This window comes from Gallinula chloropus (genome assembly GCF_964237585.1).
Source record: "Gallinula chloropus genome assembly, chromosome: 2".
Lineage (NCBI taxonomy): Eukaryota > Metazoa > Chordata > Aves > Gruiformes > Rallidae > Gallinula > Gallinula chloropus.
This window is the reverse complement of record NC_140086.1, coordinates 103,405,584-103,423,315: the sequence shown is the minus strand read 5'-3', so window position 1 is coordinate 103,423,315 and position 17,732 is coordinate 103,405,584.

The window sequence follows — 17,732 nt, the reverse complement described above, 5'->3', positions numbered from 1 at the left end:
CTAAACCATTAACTTTTAAAACCCGGTACTGTATGATAAGCTTACAGGTTCTCTGTCCTGGTTTTGGCTAGGATGGAATTAATTTCTTTTCTTATAGTGGATGGAATGCCGCGTTTGGGGGTTAGGATGGGAGCAGTGCTGATAGCACCCTGATGTTTCTAGTTGTTGCCAAGCAATCAAGGACTTTTTCAGTTGTTCAAATTTCCCAGTTAACAAGAAAGGAGGGGATGCAGGAGGACAGATGACCCAAACTGGCCAAAGGGGATATTCCATGCCAATTACATCATGTGCAGCATGAAAGGGGGGCTGGTGGGAGGAGGAGCAGGTGGCTCCAGGATGCGCGTTTTTTCGGGGACGGTCCATTTTTTTTCAGGACAGCTCTGGGCTGCACGGCCTGAGCTGTGTGGTTCAGTGAGAAATTGCATTGTGTATCACCAGTTTCATATATTTTTTGCTCTAAACTCCTGTTATCATTGTTATATCCATCTTTCTGCTATTCTAGTAAACTATCCTTATCCCAACCCATGGGGTTTTGGTTTCTTGGTTTTGTTTTTTTTTTTTTCCTTTCCCTTCTCTTCCCTCTCCTCTTCCTTTTAAAGAACAAGCGACTGTGTGGTGGTGCTCAGCTCTCAGCTGGGGCAAAAGCACGACAGTCCATTTGGGCCCCCAACGTGGGGCACAAAAGGTTGCGATAACGGTAGATCTGACCTGATCACATTTAAGATAAAGCTGTGATAAGCACTGTTATTTAAGCAGCCTCTGGTCACGATGCTGTGGTATTTATTCACAAGGCTATGGTCATGGCTGTGGCAGCAAAACCACCGTGTGCTGTATTGCAATCCTGGCAAGATTCTTTACCATCTCGGGGCTACGGCTCCTGTACTTGTTCCCATACTTCGCTTTAGTGTATTTTGTGATATTGGTCTATGATACAATAATATCGATGACCATGAGCTTAAGCTGATACTTGTATGAGGTTTTGTTGTCCTGTCCATTCCTTGGACAGGGAGGGGTTAATAACTGCAGCCAGTATGGTGGGGGCACAAAGGGGAATAACTACTAACTGCTCTCTTTTCCTTTGGGCTAAATACAACAGCTCTTATAACAGTTTTTGAAAATCTTCAATATCCCTGGGATATTCAAACTAGCATTCTGCTGTTGGTAGGTTTGGTGCAGATGGTTCAGTTTTCGTTATATATTAAGTACAGGTTTATGAATACCACCCAACAGTTTTCTCCGAGGCTGGATAATCACGAGTGGCAGGGCATGTGGCAGAGTATGCGCAAGTACCTAGGCACTTTCTCACACACGATGGTTTGGAACTTCACTCCTGAACAGCTACAGGACCCTGACAAGAAATTGCTGTAGGTTTCCCAGAGATGCACACCTTACTGCACTGTGCTGGGTCCTGGCCACTATCTACCAAACACTGCTTGGTGTTTGGCAGCACTGTCGGGGGAAAGAAAAGAAAACAGACCAGCAGATATTGCAGCTGCTGCAACCCCTGTGACCGGCACTATGGCTCCTGCAACCCCTGTGACTGGCACTGCGGCTACTGCAACCCCTGTGACCAGAACTGTGGCTATTGCAACCTTTGCGACCAACACTGCAGCTACTGCAATCCCCACAGCCGACACTGCCGATGATCCAAAAAAACAACCCACACCAGTTCCCTTGGTGAAGCCGTGCTGGCTGTCCCGGATCACTTGCTCATCCCTCATGTGCTCCAACATGTGATCCAGGAGGATCTGTTCCACGATCTTCCCAGACACAGAGGTGAGGCTCAGTGGCCTGTAATTCCCTGGGTCTTCCTTGCTCCCTTTCTTATAAGTAGGAGCGACGTGACCTTTTTTCCAGTCCCCAGGGACCTCTCCTGACAGCCATGACTTTTCAAATATGATGGAGACCGGCTCAGCAACAACATCAGCAGCTCCTTCAGGACTCTGGGATGCATGTCATCCGGTCCCATAAACATGTAGACATGCAGTCTCATGAGGCGGTCACAGACTTGCTCTGCCCTTACAGTGTGGGGGGATTTACTCCTTGTGTTCCCACCTATAGGTCCAGGGATGCAGCGTTCTGGGACTTGAGACTTATGAGAATCCTGTCTGCCAGAGAAGACTGAGGCAAAGAACTCATTCAGTACCTCAGCCTTCTCCAGATCAGTTGCAGCCAATTCTCCTTTCTCATTCACCAAGGGGGGTACGCTCTCTTTGGCCTGTCTCTTCTGGCCAATGTACCTGTAAAATCCCCTCTTCTTGTTTTTAACACCCCTCACCAAGTTCTGCACCTTGGCTTTCCTGATCCCATCTCTGTAAGCCCAAATAGCATCCCTGCATTCTTTCCAGGCCTCACATCCTTGCTTCCAGAGCTTGTATTTGCCTTTCTTTTCCCTCAGTTTGGCCAGCAGGTCCTTGCCTAGCCATGCTGGTCTCCTGCCCCTCCTGCCCACTTTCTTATTCAGAGGGACAGAGAGCTCTTGAGCTCCTCATCTCCCCCTGTGCCACCTATGGGGTAGGAAGGGAGAGAAATCATGAATAAAGTTGAACATGGGAAGAAGGGAGGAGTGAGAGGATGTGTTTTAAGATTTGGTTTTATTTCTCATTATTCTACTCTGTTTTCATTATGTGTGTGTGTGTTGAGTCTGTTTTCGCTTGTGTGTTTAACTGTTGAATGATCTCTCCCTGTTCTTATCTCAACCTGTAAGCCTCTCAATTTATTTTCTCCCCTGTCCAGCAGAAAATGGGAGTGATAGAGAGGCTTTGGAGGGCATCTGGCCTCCAGCCAGGGTCAAACTACCACGATATCACTCCATCCATGACAGGAATTGATGATATAATAAGAAAAACAATTTTTGGCTGCATCATGTATAGTAATCTACAATCCAGGACAAAATGATCGTTCACAAAATGGGAGAATTGGAAAATACTGTAGTCTGAACATGAGAGAAGCTACCACCAGAATGGATTCTTTCCTGAATGCTGAAAGAATAATGTAATCTGGCTATTTGGAGAGAAATCAGAGTGAAGACAAGGTAGGAAAAACAAGGCCAGTTTTCAGGGCTACCACACAGTAGATAGATTCTGATAATATGTCTTTCAACATTTATAGTGAAATATTTGTTCCAAATCAGTCAAAATTTCCAGTATATGATTGTATACATGGACTTTTTTTGAGGATGAAAAATCTAATTCTAATCTCTATTTTGCAAAGAATAATTTAGAGCCTTATGGCTCAGTGTAGCAGATATAATGCACCTAGAATATAATGCACATTGGATTTTCACATGAACTGCTAGTTTAAGATAGTCTCTCACCAAAAGTCGTGTAAACCATATGTTTTAATAGAAATAGTATAAATTGAAAATGTTTTGGCCTGTACAATCCTAGATCTGATACAACTCAAAGTCTGTTTTGCTACAGTTTCTTGATTGCAAATCATTCTTGACCATTTATGACATAATTTCAGGTAAAGAGTCAAGTTTATACAGGGACTGTCTTTACTTGGATGTCATTATGAGGTCACTATGATTATGACATCACTATGATAACTTGTCTTCAATGACTTTGTGACAAACGTTAAAGGAAAACTAATTTCTTGCCTTTGGACTTTACCTGCCTTGCTTTTTGAGGCTATTTTCCCTTAAACTATCTTGTAAATAAATAAAATCCTCCCTTTCTTTCCCACTGCAAGACCTTGGACCATTACCATAACACAGGGATGTTGCCCTATGTCCAATGACTTACATTTTTTGATTTTACTATAATTTATTGTATAACTTGCATATTCAAATCCGGAGTTTATGAAGATAAGAAATGTGAAGGTAACTAGACAGTTTAGGAAGATGAAGCAATGTGGTTGAAGAGTGCTAATAAACCTCAAAAACGTTGAGTGTTAGGAGCAACACATTAAGTCTACTCTTAAAAAACCAGTAGCAGCTTTCTCCCAGTTTTGGTTGGGTTTTATTTATTTTTTTTTTGTAGAAGAAATGTATGTTGAACACTGATGCTAGAAGTAATTCCAGAGTGTTTAAAAAACCCCATGGATTTACCAGTAGCTGGAAAAACAAACTGTTTTTAGGGAAGCCTAAGCCTAAAAACACTGTGTCCTAGAGCAAGTTGGAGGAGTGGGGAGGAAGCCACAAATCAAAGTATTTCAAAAGGCTAAAATCCATGTATAATTTATCACTTCTTGTACAGTGAAGCAATAATTAGCTCTGATATTCCACAGAAAAATCTAATCATTTCACAACTCAATTTACTGCAGCACATGGAAGAATATTAAAAGCTTTCTGAATAATGAGGCACTAATTTTAGGTTCTGCATTATTTCCATTAGTGATGATCGTCTGCTGTATGAAGAATTCAGCTGAAAGACTGTAAAGCTATCACAGTGGAAAATGAGCCAACAAGCATGCTTTGTTTGAAATATGTTTCATGAATAAAAATTCCTTGAATAAAGAATGAAGTGGCAAGTGTTCGTACACAGTTAATCCAAAATAGGTTATTAATATAAATTTGGATCTAAAATGTAAACATGAACTTTCATAAATTAATATTTAAAGATTTAGTTGCAGGCTGCTTGGTGGTGATTAAAAAGTTTGAATTGGGGTTCTAGTTTTATCTGAAGAAATAATATCTCAGTGGAAGCATATTTACTCAGCACTGCTCTTTTGTGTAATTCAGCACATTTGCATGCCTTTTATTTACTGGCAATCAGACTGGACTGTTGCCAGCAGGCTGACTAGAGGCAACTCAATGCAGAAGAACTGGAGAGGTCCCCAGGAGAGAAAGTCATGAATTCTACTCTCATAATGTGTATGTGTTTAAGTGCAGATAGGCATAAAGCCCATATAAGCAGCTGCCTTTAATTCTCAAGTATGCCAGCTGGGAAGTGATCTCCAATGCCTAGAAGTGGTATTACGGCCAAAGGCACAAGCTGGGCTGCTTTCATCTCAGCTGATGAACCCTTCTGGTGGAAATCCTTAGCTACATTGCTAGACCCTGAAAGACACCACGTATGAAATGGGTAGTGGTCCTGGAATTTCGAAGTACCATGAGATCTCGTTACAGGTTCTCATTCCCAAGCTTTTCAGCCCTGTGTTAGTGAATTCTTAAGGCTGTTTTGCAAGCACATGTAGTTGTGGCCTTGATCAGCAAGCCAGGTTCCCAGAGTTGGTGTTAAACTTGTGTATACTTTTATCACATAATCTCTGTACTAATATGAAAGTTGCTTGTTTATCTTTGATGGTATCTAACGCTATGATTGGAGGGACAGGTTCCTCTTCTTGTACTTTATTGTTATTTGGCCCTGGCTGGAAGCCAGATGCCCACCAAAGTCACTCTATCACTCCCTTTTCAGCTGGACAAGGGACAAAATATATATTGAGAGGCTTAGGAGTCGACATAAGGACCGGGAGAGATCATTCCACAATTAGTGTCACAGGCAAAACAGACTCAAAACAGAGTAAAGAAAAGAAAATTAATTTATTAACCTACACTACACACCCAGTGACACCAAAGTCGGGTAATGAGAAGTGCGACTGGATGTTAAAGCACCTCCCCCCACAAGCCTTTCTTAGCAGACTTAACTTCAGTCATGATTTCACTCCCTTCTTCCCCCTCTATTGTGACATGGGGAGGGGCAGGGACTCGGGGAATGGGGTTTTGGTCAGTTCCTCATGACATTATTTCCTTTTTAGCCGAGGGGGGGGGCATTCCTCACACTCTTCCCCTGCTCCAGCATGACATCCCACCCATGGGAGACAGTCCTTTAGGAACTTCTACAACAAGAGTCCTTTCCCAGGGGGCTTCAGCTCTTCAGCAGCTGCCCCAGCATGTGCCACTTCTAAGGGGTGCTCCAAGCTTCTGACCGGACTCCAGCCTGGTCCTCCACAGAGTCACAAGCCTTGCCCCTCAGCAAACCTGCTCTGGGATGGATCTCTCTCTCTCTCTCAGCTCTGTTCCTCAATCTCTGTGTGTCTCATTCCACGGGCTGCAAGTACTGGCAGATGCTCGCTCCATCACAGGTCACAGTGTCTCCTGTATGTCTCCACCTGCTCCAGTGTGGGGCCTCTCCATGGGCTGCAGGTGGAGTCTTGTCCTCTTCCATGGGCTGTGGGGGGAAAACCCGCTCCACCATGGTTTCCTCCACAGGCATCTTTCTCTATGGCACCTGGGGTGCCTCCTCCCTCCTCCCTCTTACCTGGCCTTGGTGTCTGCAGAGATTCTTACATCTTCTCACTCCCTTCTCTGGTGGCAAAATGCAGCTGCTAGCATTTTTTCCTTCTTAAATGTAATTCACAGAGGCGCTATGACCATTGCCAATTTGCTCCCCCTTGGTCAACAACGACTTCGGCCTTGAACTGGCTGGTGGTTACTCTCTCAGGCCTACAAAATTCTTCTAGATGCTTCTTGCAGAAGCCACCCCTACAGCTCCCCCTTCTCCACTAGAACCCAGCCACACAAAACTATGGCATATTGGCAGCTGGGTGTGCCTGAGGCAGAAGAGTTCCATGGTGCATCTGTGTCCTTTGGGAAGAGCAGAACAATGTGCATGTCGCAACTTTGCGTAGCTGGGTGCTGACAGAGAATGGGGTGGGGGGCTGCAGGAAATGATGTAAGAAGCAGCTGGAAGGTCTCTGCAGGCCCCAGAGAGTGAACATCGGCTGATTCAAGACCAAAGTTGCTGCTGACCAAAGCCGAGCCAATCGGCGATGGTCACAGAGCCTCTGTGAATCACATACAGGAGAAAAAAAATGGAAGCAGCTGCATTTTGCCACCGGAAAACAGAGTGAGAAGATGTAACAAGCTGTATAGACACCAAGGCCCGGGAGGGGAGGGAGGAGGTGCCCCAGGTGCCGGAGAGAAAGATGCCCCTGCAGCCTGTGGAGAAACCCATGGTGGAGTGGGTGTCCCCCTGCAGCCCATGGAAAAGGCCAAAGACCTCACCTGCAGGCTGTGAAGAGGCCCCACGCTGAAGCAGGTGGAGACATACAGGAGATGCTGTGACCCACTGTCACGATCTGCACCCAGATAGACTGCTTTGGCAGAGGTTAAACCCCCTTGCGTTCCAACCGACCTCAGGTTGCTCTGGGTGGCTGGGGGCGGCTGAGCTTCACCCCTGAGTGATGTCCAATTAGGTGCTTTATCGTGAGGAGGTCTTCACAATTCTCAGGAACAGAATTAGGACTCAAAATGGAGTCAAGATTTAAGTTACTTTATTTAGCCTGCAACAAGTGTGCGGGGGGGGGGGGGGGGGGGGGAAGGGGGGGCAGGGGAAAAGAGAGAGAAGAGTAAGAAAGAGAGTGAGAGAGAGAGAGAGAGAGAGAGAGAGAGAGATTGCAGTATCTACCACCATGGAGCTGAGGTGTCCCATCAGTCTCAATTGACTGCATGTCAGGTGGGGGATTTCAGCGCTGGGTGCACAGGGTGTTGCTCCACTGTGGACGTGCACACTAACGTGGCAGTTCTTCTTGGTTATATACAGTTCAGTGATACTTATTCATTAGGTTACCTCAAACACCTGTACATATTCATAACCAGTCCCGCTTCGTATTAAAATGAGTTCTGGGTTTTTCCTCTTATTTTCATGACTGTCAGATATGAGTGCCTTGGCTGCTTACTTCAAGACTGGGGCAGAAGGATGAGTTTGATATGAGAGTCCTGTTGCTCCTGGGGGCATGGACCTGCTTCTCTTGGAATGTGGGAATTCATGTGTTCTCCCATTTGCAACCTGCAAACTGAGAAATTAATTCCACTCTTTTTAATGTTTCATAACATTGTATAGCTCTCTTCTAGTTCTTAATGAAAAGGAACAAATGAGTTAGACCAAACACCACAGGCTAAAAGACATTAACTGGTATCAGTTTAGGAGAAAACTAATTCAAAACACTTTCTCATAATGCTTTTGTAACCTTAACAAAAAGGCCTGTATACTCTGTTCTAGAGTAAAACTGAATTATCCAGCTTTCTCAACAAGATTTTCACATCCCTGGAGAAACCACCTTTTCACACCTACCTTTCAGTAAACATAATATTTGTATTGTTTCTACATTTAAGTGACTCTTTTTCCCCTCCAGACTAATTGTAGAATAAAATCATTGAGAAGGATGATAGAATGTTTTGGGTTGGGAGGGACCTTAAAGATGATCTGGTGCCAACTCCCCCTGCCATGAAGAGACTGGTGAGGTTCCCAGTGACTAGAAAAGGGGAAACATAATTCCCCATTTTAAAAAAGAGCAAAAAGAAAGACCTGGGGAACTGCAGTCAAGTCTCGCCTCTATGCCCGGCAAGAGTATGGAGCAGATCCTCCTGGAAACTGCTAAGACATATTGAAAACAGAGAGGTGATTTGTGACAGCCAACATGGCTTCACTAAAGGCAAACTGTGCTTGACAAATATGGTGGCATTCTAACAGTGGGGATACAGCATTGGTGGCTAAAGGAAGACTGACATCACCTACCTGGACTTGTGCAAAGCATTTTATACTGTCCCACACAACATCCTTGGCTCTAAAATGGAGAGACATGGATTTGATGGATGGGCCATGCAGTAGATAAGGAATTGGCTGGATGGCTGTGCTCAAAGAGCTGTGGTCAGTGGCTCAGTGTCCAAGTGGAGACCACTGATGAATGGTGTCCCTCAGGGGTCTGTATTTGGACCATTTGTATCATTTAACATCTTTATCGGGGACATGGACGGTGGAATTCAGTGCACCCTCAGAAAGGTTGCAGATGACACCAAGCTGAGTAGTGTGATTCAAACTCTAGAGGGAAGAGCTGCCATTCAGAGGGACATTGACAGGTGAACGAGGTGTGCCCCTGTGAACCTCATGAAGTTCAACAAGGCCAAATATAAGGTCCTGCACCTAGAACACCTTCTAAAGAGAAGGACTTGAGGGTATTGGTGGATGCAAAACTGAATATGAGCTGGCAATATGCACTCACAGCCCAGAAAGTCAAATATACCTTAGACTGCATCAAAGGAAGCATGACCACCAGTTTGAGGGACGTGATTCTCCCCATCTACTCCACTCTTATGAGACCCCACCTGGAGTACTGTGTCCAGCTCTGGGGTCCCCAGTACAAGGGAGACATGGATCTGTTGGGAGATAGCCCAGAGGAGTGTCACAAAGATGATCAGGGGACTGAAAGACAGGCTAAGAGTGTTGAACAGTGGGCTTGTTCAACCTGGAGAAGGGTCTGGGGAGACCTTATTGTGGTCTTCTAGTATGTAAAAGGGCCTCCACAAAAGATGGTAAGGGCAAGTAGTGACAGGACAACCTTAAGCTAAAGGAATCACAGAATCACAGAACTGCAGGGTTGGAATGGACCTCAAGAGATCATTGACTCCAACCACCCTGTCAAAGCAGTTTCCTTAGGACAGATCACACAGGTAGACATCCAGATGGTTCTTGAATTACCTCCAGAGAAGGAGACTCCACAAACCCCCTGGGCAGCCTTTTCCAGAGCTCTGTCACCCACACTGTGAAAAAGTTCTTCTGCATATTGGTGCAGACCTTGAAGCTATTGCCCCTTGTCCTGTCCCCACAGACCACTGAAAAGGGGCGGGCTATTTCCTCCCATGTGCCACACAAGATATTTATAAGCATTAATAAGATCCCCTCTCAGTTTTCTTTTCTCAAGGTTGAACAACCCCAGTTCATTCAGCCTTTCCATAAGGTAGATGCTCCAGGCCTTTAATCATCTCCATAGCCCTTCTCTGGACTCCCTCCAGGAGATCCCTGTCTTTTTTTATACCAGAACTGGACACAATATTCCAGGTGGGGCCTGACCAGGGCAGAGTAGAGGGGGAGGATCACCTCCTTTGACCTGCTGTCCACGCTCCTTTTAATGCACCCCAGGATCCCATTGGCTCTCTTAGCCACCAGTGCACGCTGATGACACATGGCCAACCTGTCATCAACCAGGACCTCCAGGTCCTTCTCTGCAGAGCTCTTCTCCAGCACGTCATCCCCCAGCCTGTACTGATACAAACGGTTATTCCTTCCCAGGTGCAAGACTCTACACTTGCTTTTGTTGAACCTCATCTGGTTTCTCCCTGCCCAGCTCTCCAGCCTGTCCAGGTCTCTCTGGATGGCAGCGCAGTGTTCCTGTGTGTCAGCCACTCCTCCCAGCTTTGTATCACCGGCACTTGCTGAGGGTGGATGCTATTCCCTCATCAAGGTTGTCAATGAAGGTATTAAACAGGACTGGACCCAACACTGAGCCCTGGGCTCCAGCCAGACTCTGTACCACTGATCACCATCCTCTGAGCTCGGCCCGACAGCCAGTTCTCAACCCACCTCACTGTCCACTCATCTATCCCATGCTCTCTCAGCTTTGCTATCAGGATGTCATGGGAGACAGTATCAAAGGCCTTGCTGAAGTCAAGGTAGATGACATCCACTGCTCTCCCTCCCTCTACGCAGCCGGTGATGACATCATAGAAGGCTATGAGATTGGTCGAGCACGATCTCCCCTTGGTGAATCCATGCTGACTGCTCCTCATGATCTTCTTTTCTTCCAATTCCTTGGAGATGGCATCCAGAACAAGCTGTTCCATCACCTTTTCAGGGACAGAAGTGAGACTGACTGGCCTATAGTTGCTGGGATCCTCCTTCTTGCCCTTTTTAACGACTGGAGTGACATTGGCTATCCTCCAGTCTTCAGGCACTTCTCCTGTTCTCCAAGACCTGTTGAAAATGATGGAGAGCAGTTCAGCAATCACCTCCGCCAGCTCCTTCAGCACACATGGACGCATCCCATCAGGGCCCATGGATTTGTGCGCGTTGATCCCACTGAGACACTCCTGGACCAACCCCAACCTCAACCAGAGGGAAGCTCTCCATTTCCCAAACTCTCTTTCTTCCCTCCAGGGCCCAGGGAAGTCTTTGAAGTGAAGACTGAAGCCAAGAAGGTGTTTGGTATCTCCACCTTCTCAGCATCCCCCATTACCAGGACACCCCCCTTGTTCAGTAGGGGACCCACAGTATCCCTAGTCTTCCTCTTACTATTCACATACTTTAAAAAACCCTTCTTATTATCCATTATGTCCTTTGCCAGCTTCATTTCCAGGTGGGCTTTAGCCTTCCTCGTTGCATCCCTGCAGGCCCTGATAACATTCCTATGTTGTTCCCAAGTGCTCAGACCCGTTTTCCACAATTCAATGAACTTCTGCTTTCCTTTGATTTCATCCATGAGCTCCCTGCTCATCCACACAGCTCTTCTGCCACCCTTCCCTGATTTCTTACTCATGGGGACACACTGATCCTGAGCTTGGAAGAAGCACTGTATAAATGTTGGCCAGCTCTCACAGGCCCCCTTATCTTCTAACAGCCTAGCCCACGGGATAGCTCCTATTAGGTCCCAGAAGAGATCAAAGCTTGTTCTCCTAAAGTTCAGGGTAGCAATCCTTCTTTTTGCTTTACTTTTTCCATTCAAGATCTTGAACTCCACCATTTCATGGTTGCTATGTCCCAAGCTGCCCCTGACCTTCACTTCCCTAACGAGCCCATCCTTATTCGTTAGAACAAGATTCAGTACCCACCCCCTCCTCGTTGGCTCCACCATCTGTATCAGGAAGTTGTCTTCAACTCATTGCAGAAACTGTCTGGACTGCACATGCCTGGCCCTGTTGCTTACCCAGCAAATATCTGGGTACTTGAAGTCCCCCATAAGAACCGGCACCTGGGATCACGAGGCTACTTCTAGCTGCTTAGAGAAGGCATCATTGACTTTCTCCTCCTGATCAGGGGGCCTGTAGTACACACCTACAACACTGTCACCCACTCTAGCCTGGCCCTTGATTCTCACCCACAAGCTCTCCACTAGTACATCACCCTCACCCAGGTGGAGTTCCATACATTCTAGCTGCTCTCTCACATAAAGAGCAACTCCTCCACCCTTCCTCCCCAGCCTATCTTTCCTAAATAGCACACAGCCATCCATGACAGCATTCCAGTCATCCAAGCTGTCCCACCACATCTCCGTGACCGTGATAAGACCATGGCCTTGCAACTGCACCAAGATCTCTAACTCTTCCTCCTGTTTATTTCCCATGCTGCACGCATTAGTATACAGACACTTTAGGGAGGCAGCAGGTGCAGGTATACCTAATGTGACGCAAGAAGATTTTGGGTGGGGAATAGGAAATGGTACCTGCTCCAAGGAGTCCTCACAAGATCCTACAGGAGAATTCAGAGATTTTTCCCTGCAATCACCTAGAACAACAACATCCCCAAGCCCATCACTGTCCCATTGACCTCTACCCTCTTCCCCCAACAACTCAAGTTGAAACCTCTGAATTACTCGCACAACCCCAGCGAGGACCACATTATCCCCTTCCCCCTTCATACCTAGTTTAAAGCCCTCCCTGTGAGCCTCTCCAACTCCTGGGTTAGCATCCGCTTTTCTCTGGGAGACAGGTGAGACCCATCCACAGCCATCAGGCCAGGTGCCGAGTAAACCAGCCCATGGTCAAAGAACACAAAATTCCTGTGGTTGCTCCAGCCTTTCAGCCACTTGTTCAATGCCTGGGTTCTCCTAGCCTGTTCCAAATTCCTCACCTCACTGGAAGCGATAGAGGAAAATATCATTTGCACTCTCCCTTCCTCAACCAAGTGCCCCAGACCACTCAGGCTACCCAGAGTGACTTCGTTACTGCCTGCATGATTTAGATTAGATATTAAGAAAATATTCTTCACCATGTGGGTGGTGAGACACTGAAACAGGTTGCCAAGAGCGCTGTGGATGCCTCCTCTCTGGAAACATTCAAGGCCATTCAGGCTTTGGGCAACCTGGTCTAGTGAAGGGTGTCCCTGCCCATGACAGGGGGGGTTGTAACTACATGATCTTTAAGGTCCCTTCCAACTCAAACCATTCTGTGATCCTAGCTGTAATTTAGCTAGATACATGAGCCGCAAGGGAATAGTAATATGGAACAAGATATCTACATCTTACATGAGCCCATATATCTGTATATATACATTGCAATACTTTGTAGACATGTAGCTAGCTCTTAATAAGCTAAGCAATGCATCATAAAAAAATGTAATTTTATTTGTATATTTATTGTTCTCCTATGTCCTGAGCAGGTTTGTTCAGAGGTAGATCAGGTTCCTCTATGCCATATGATAATGCGTCATAAAAATTTATACTTTAAGATAAAGTAAATTAGGGAAGCCTTTTTTTTTTAATCCATGGAAAAATGAGAAGACAAACAACCAATAAAAAAAGATAAAATCCAAAGATAAAGTTATGTAAGAAGAAAGAACGAATTGAGGAATGCAATGATAACATGATAACATGTACCATGAGGTACATTGCCAAAGAACAAGAGTGGCGAAGTGACAGAAGAGTCCTAGGGAACACTCACAGACTGAAGACAAAAGGAAGAAAATTACCATTGCAGAATAGTTTGAAAAGTGAGTCAATTTGTGAAATGCAATACACAGGCATGATGGGTGTTAGAAATACTAACAGTTTGCATTTAAGCAGCGGTAAAGAGCTATCTGTGGGGTAGAAAACAGCTGAGTAATCAGAGAATAATAAGAGGATAAATGAGACTTTCACAGTTAGACTGAATTAAGTCATTAAAACCCTCTATTTGGCAAAAAAAGAGAGGTCATGATAGAAAAGTTCAGTGCAACATGATAGGCATAGATAGACTACTATGCAAAGATGATAAATACCTGTCTCAAGACTTTGAGAAATGTGGGAAGAGGGAAAGATGACAGCAATTTAGCAGAGCAAAGGTGGAAATTATGTGGTATTTCCTAACACAGTAATCATCTTTCTTTCACGACCTAAGAAGGTACATAAATATCGAGAGGTGAGAAGTAATAGCAGAAAGAAGGAAAACAAACTTGAAGGAAAGCTCATTGAACAAGGAAGGTTTTATCAGACCAGATGAACGAAATAAGGGAGAAATAATAAGAGTAGAAGGGAGGCAAAGACCTTTGTTGTTGCACTTAGAGAAAGAAATACAAAGAATATCCATATTTCACGCTTTTTCATGCTGAATTCACTGCCAGTGTTTGAGAAATAAGTACTGTTTTGTATAAGTGCCTGTGTTAGAAATTTGGTCTCTGTCAGAAAAGAGAAGAAACTGTGGTGGTTACAAGTGCGTAGGAGCACGCGGCAGTATTTTCTTGTGGACGCCACAGGACATGCTTTGCATTGTCAGTCTCCTCTATTTACTTCACCTGATCCCCTTGCAACCTGACTTGAAGACAAATAGCAGACTTCAGTAAGAGCTGGCATGTTTTTTTCATTACTTGCAGTGGTTTCTCTTCTCATGGTACCACCCAAAGTAGTCTATATAATTAAAAGTTTTTCCGTCTTCTGACAGAGGCTTCTGATGGAGCAAATTGATAAAACCCATGTTTCTCAAACTGATGTTCCCAGAATTGCAGACAATTACCAATGCCTATAATCATGCAGAGAGGACTTGTCCCAAGGCATGCTGTTGTCTCTATATAGTCCTGTGTGACTTGTAATTCTTGTGGTTTTGCTTCCTTCCACACACTTTTCCCTTCAAATATGGGAAAGAAAGCGTGATCTGTTCTGTTTGGAGTTGAGATATAACAGACTAGCTCCTGTCTTCTCTCAAATTGCTTTATGCCAGATTCCCTACAGTATAAAGACCCATATTTCTAGTCTAATCATCTCCTTAAGAGCAGGGTGGAGGAAATTCAGGATTCTGCTAAAGGGGTCTCTAAAGTGTCCCTCTCCAAGAGCAAATGGAATGACTGTCAGCACCTCCTGCAAAGGACCCTATGTTGTTGCAGTTTTGCATAGCTGGGTGCTGAGAGAGATACCAGGGGCTGCACAAAATGGCTGCTCTGCTGGGCCCCAAAAGTGTAAACATCAGGCAATTCAAGGTCAAAGTCGCTCTGACCAGGGCTGAGCCAATCAGAAATGGATTCACAGTGCCCCTGAGAATCACATATAGGAGAAAACAACCTGGAAGCAGCTGCATTTTGCCACCAGAGAAGGGAGTGAGAAGATGTAACAACCTGTGCAGACACCAAGGCTGGAAAGGGCGGGGGAAGAGGCACCCCAGGTGCTGGAGAGAAAGATGCCCCTGCAGCCCGTGGAGAAACCCATGGAAAAGGCTGAGACCCGACCTGGAGCCCGTGGAGGGGCTCCATGCTGGATGGAGCACGTGGAGACATAGAGAAGATGCTGTGACCCTATCTTGGGATAAGCCCCTGCCAGCACTTGCAGCCATGAGGAGAATCAAAGACACAGAGATGAGCGAGAGAGAGAGTTTTGCATTGGAACAGGTTTGCTGGAGGAGGCTTATAACCCTGTGGAGGACTGTGACTGAGAGACACTGTGATAAAGAGATAAAGCCCTGTGGGAAAGAATTCACATTGGAGAAGTTCGTGGAGGACTGTCTCCTGTGGGTGAGACCCCACGGTGCAGTAGGGAGTGTGTGTGGAATGAATGCCCTCCCCTCCCCTGGCTGAGAAGAAAACCAACTTGCAACGGACTGACCGAAGCCACCATCTCCCAGTTCCTGCCCCCTGTGCTGCAATCGGGGGGAAGAAGGGAGTGAAATCATGACTAGAGTGAAGTCTGCTTAGAATGGAGGGGTGGGGGGAAGGTGCTACTGAGAACCCCATTGTCCCCAGTCCCTGCCCCCCCGTGCTGTGAATGGGGAGGGAAGAAGGGAGCAAAATCCTGACTAGAGTCTGCTAAGAAGGGAGAAAAATCCTGACTAGAGCCTGCTAAGAAGGGAGTGGTGGGGGGAAAGTGTTTTAAGATCTGGTTGTGTTTGTTTTAAGATCTGGTCACACTTCTGACTCTGTTTTTCACTGTTCTTTGCAGCATAGTGTAATAAATTAGGTAGTTTCTCTCCTTCACTCTGTGTTGAGTCTGTTTTGCCCATGTTGTTGATGACAGAATGATCTCTCCCTGTCCTTAATTTGACTCCTGAGCCTCTTAATATATATTTTCTCCCCTGTCCAACTAAGAAGGGGAGTAATAGACTGACTTTGGTGGGCATCTGGCCTCCAGCCAGGGCTAAACCACCACACATGTACTGCTGTACTATAGCTATTTTTGCCTTAAGCCAATGGTCTTTTGGGAATAACTTACAGCTGAGCAAAAACTGTTCATGTGATATGTCAAAGCTCAACTTTGAACCTAATTGCTGTTTTCTCAAAGTAAAACCCCAGACGTGGAACCGTGGAGCCCTTACCTGAGGTTGTAACCTTGGGAGCTCTGTATTTAGTAGTGAATCCTTATTCACAAAAATGTCCAGTTAGGACAGAAGCAAGCTGTGACTGAGAAATCCTAGCCGAGGAAGAAGCTGCTTTTCTTGGACAGCCCCAAGTTCCTGCTTACTGCTTTTCAGCTGAGAGTGGAGCTCACTGCTGTCTCTACCCCCTTCACTCCTGGGAAGCTGTAGGGTTCAGCAGAAGCAAGGGAGGAATGTTGCTCATTAATACCTCCCAGGAACAGACTAGAAAGGGAACATGTGTGTGACTAGGCTCAGGGTTCACTTTTATGCGGAGTGCTCTTTTTCTAGTCCAGGAGGCAAGGCTCTCATTTCAGCTCTGAAGAAACAATAGCCCCTCTGATAAGGTCATGCCCTCTCCTTCCGGAGACAGAGGCAGCTTCTCTAGTCTCTGCTGCTCTATGACACTGCTAGCGTGAGTTATCTTGTTAGTGATAACAGGTGTCAGAGAGGCTAAAGTCCAGAGCTCAAACTAAGGTTTTCTGTAGGGCTTAAGGCTATGTTTATATTGTAGTGCAAAGCCAGAGTGCTGAACAAAAAGGTTCTGGACATCAAGTAAGCATAATAGTGGCCGTCTTTTCTTTGATGTAGTGAAGAGGTGATTGAGAATTTGGTCCTCAATGAGTTTGAAGTTCTTTTTACTGTCATCTGCTTTCATTGCTCTGTGCTGAGATGCTCAGTTCACTCATTATCTTTATATTACCCTAAACTATGTAGACTGCTGTATCTGTTGCCATTATCCAAGCAGGTAATTCTTCTATCCTCTAGTATACAGTTTTTTTGAGCTGAACAGGGTGTCTAAACTCACTTTTATTTCCTGTTTATATGTCTGTCCTCAGGCATTTTGCATTATTTTTAGTCTATGACAAACAGTAGATTATCATGAGTGGATTTACATTGTTTCTTATGACTATCTCTATAAAATGATTTCTAGAAGTGCTGATAATAAAATTTATGACTTTGGGTTAATTTTTCACCTGAAATTCAGTATGATTTATCAGTCCTTTAAAAACTGGTTAGCCTTTTAGAGGTTTTACAATTCAGGTACGCAATTACATGCTATCGTTAATTTGAGTTATTTTTTTCAGTAATGTATTACAAGAAACACAGGAAATGCTTTATCCCTTTACAAACAAATTCTGTCTTTCAAATAATGTATTTTTGTTCTATTAGTATTACATTTAATCAATAGGTGTGTTCCAGCAGTATTTATTCTTAACGGCACATTAGCTATTATTGGCAGTGTCAGATTCCTTGCAGTTATACTATATCTGTTTATAACGCAGGTTTTTTTTTCCTATTACTTCCATTACTGCTAAGCATTTAATTCTGCACTTGAAGGCTGTTAATTGCCTGCATAGTTGGATTTCTTATTTGTGGTTTTAACCATAGAAAGAATGGCATTAGGTTCTTTTTCCAGTTCTTTAAACAATGTCTGGTTTTAGTTTATTTTAATTGTTAATAAATTAGTTTTAATTCAATTTTT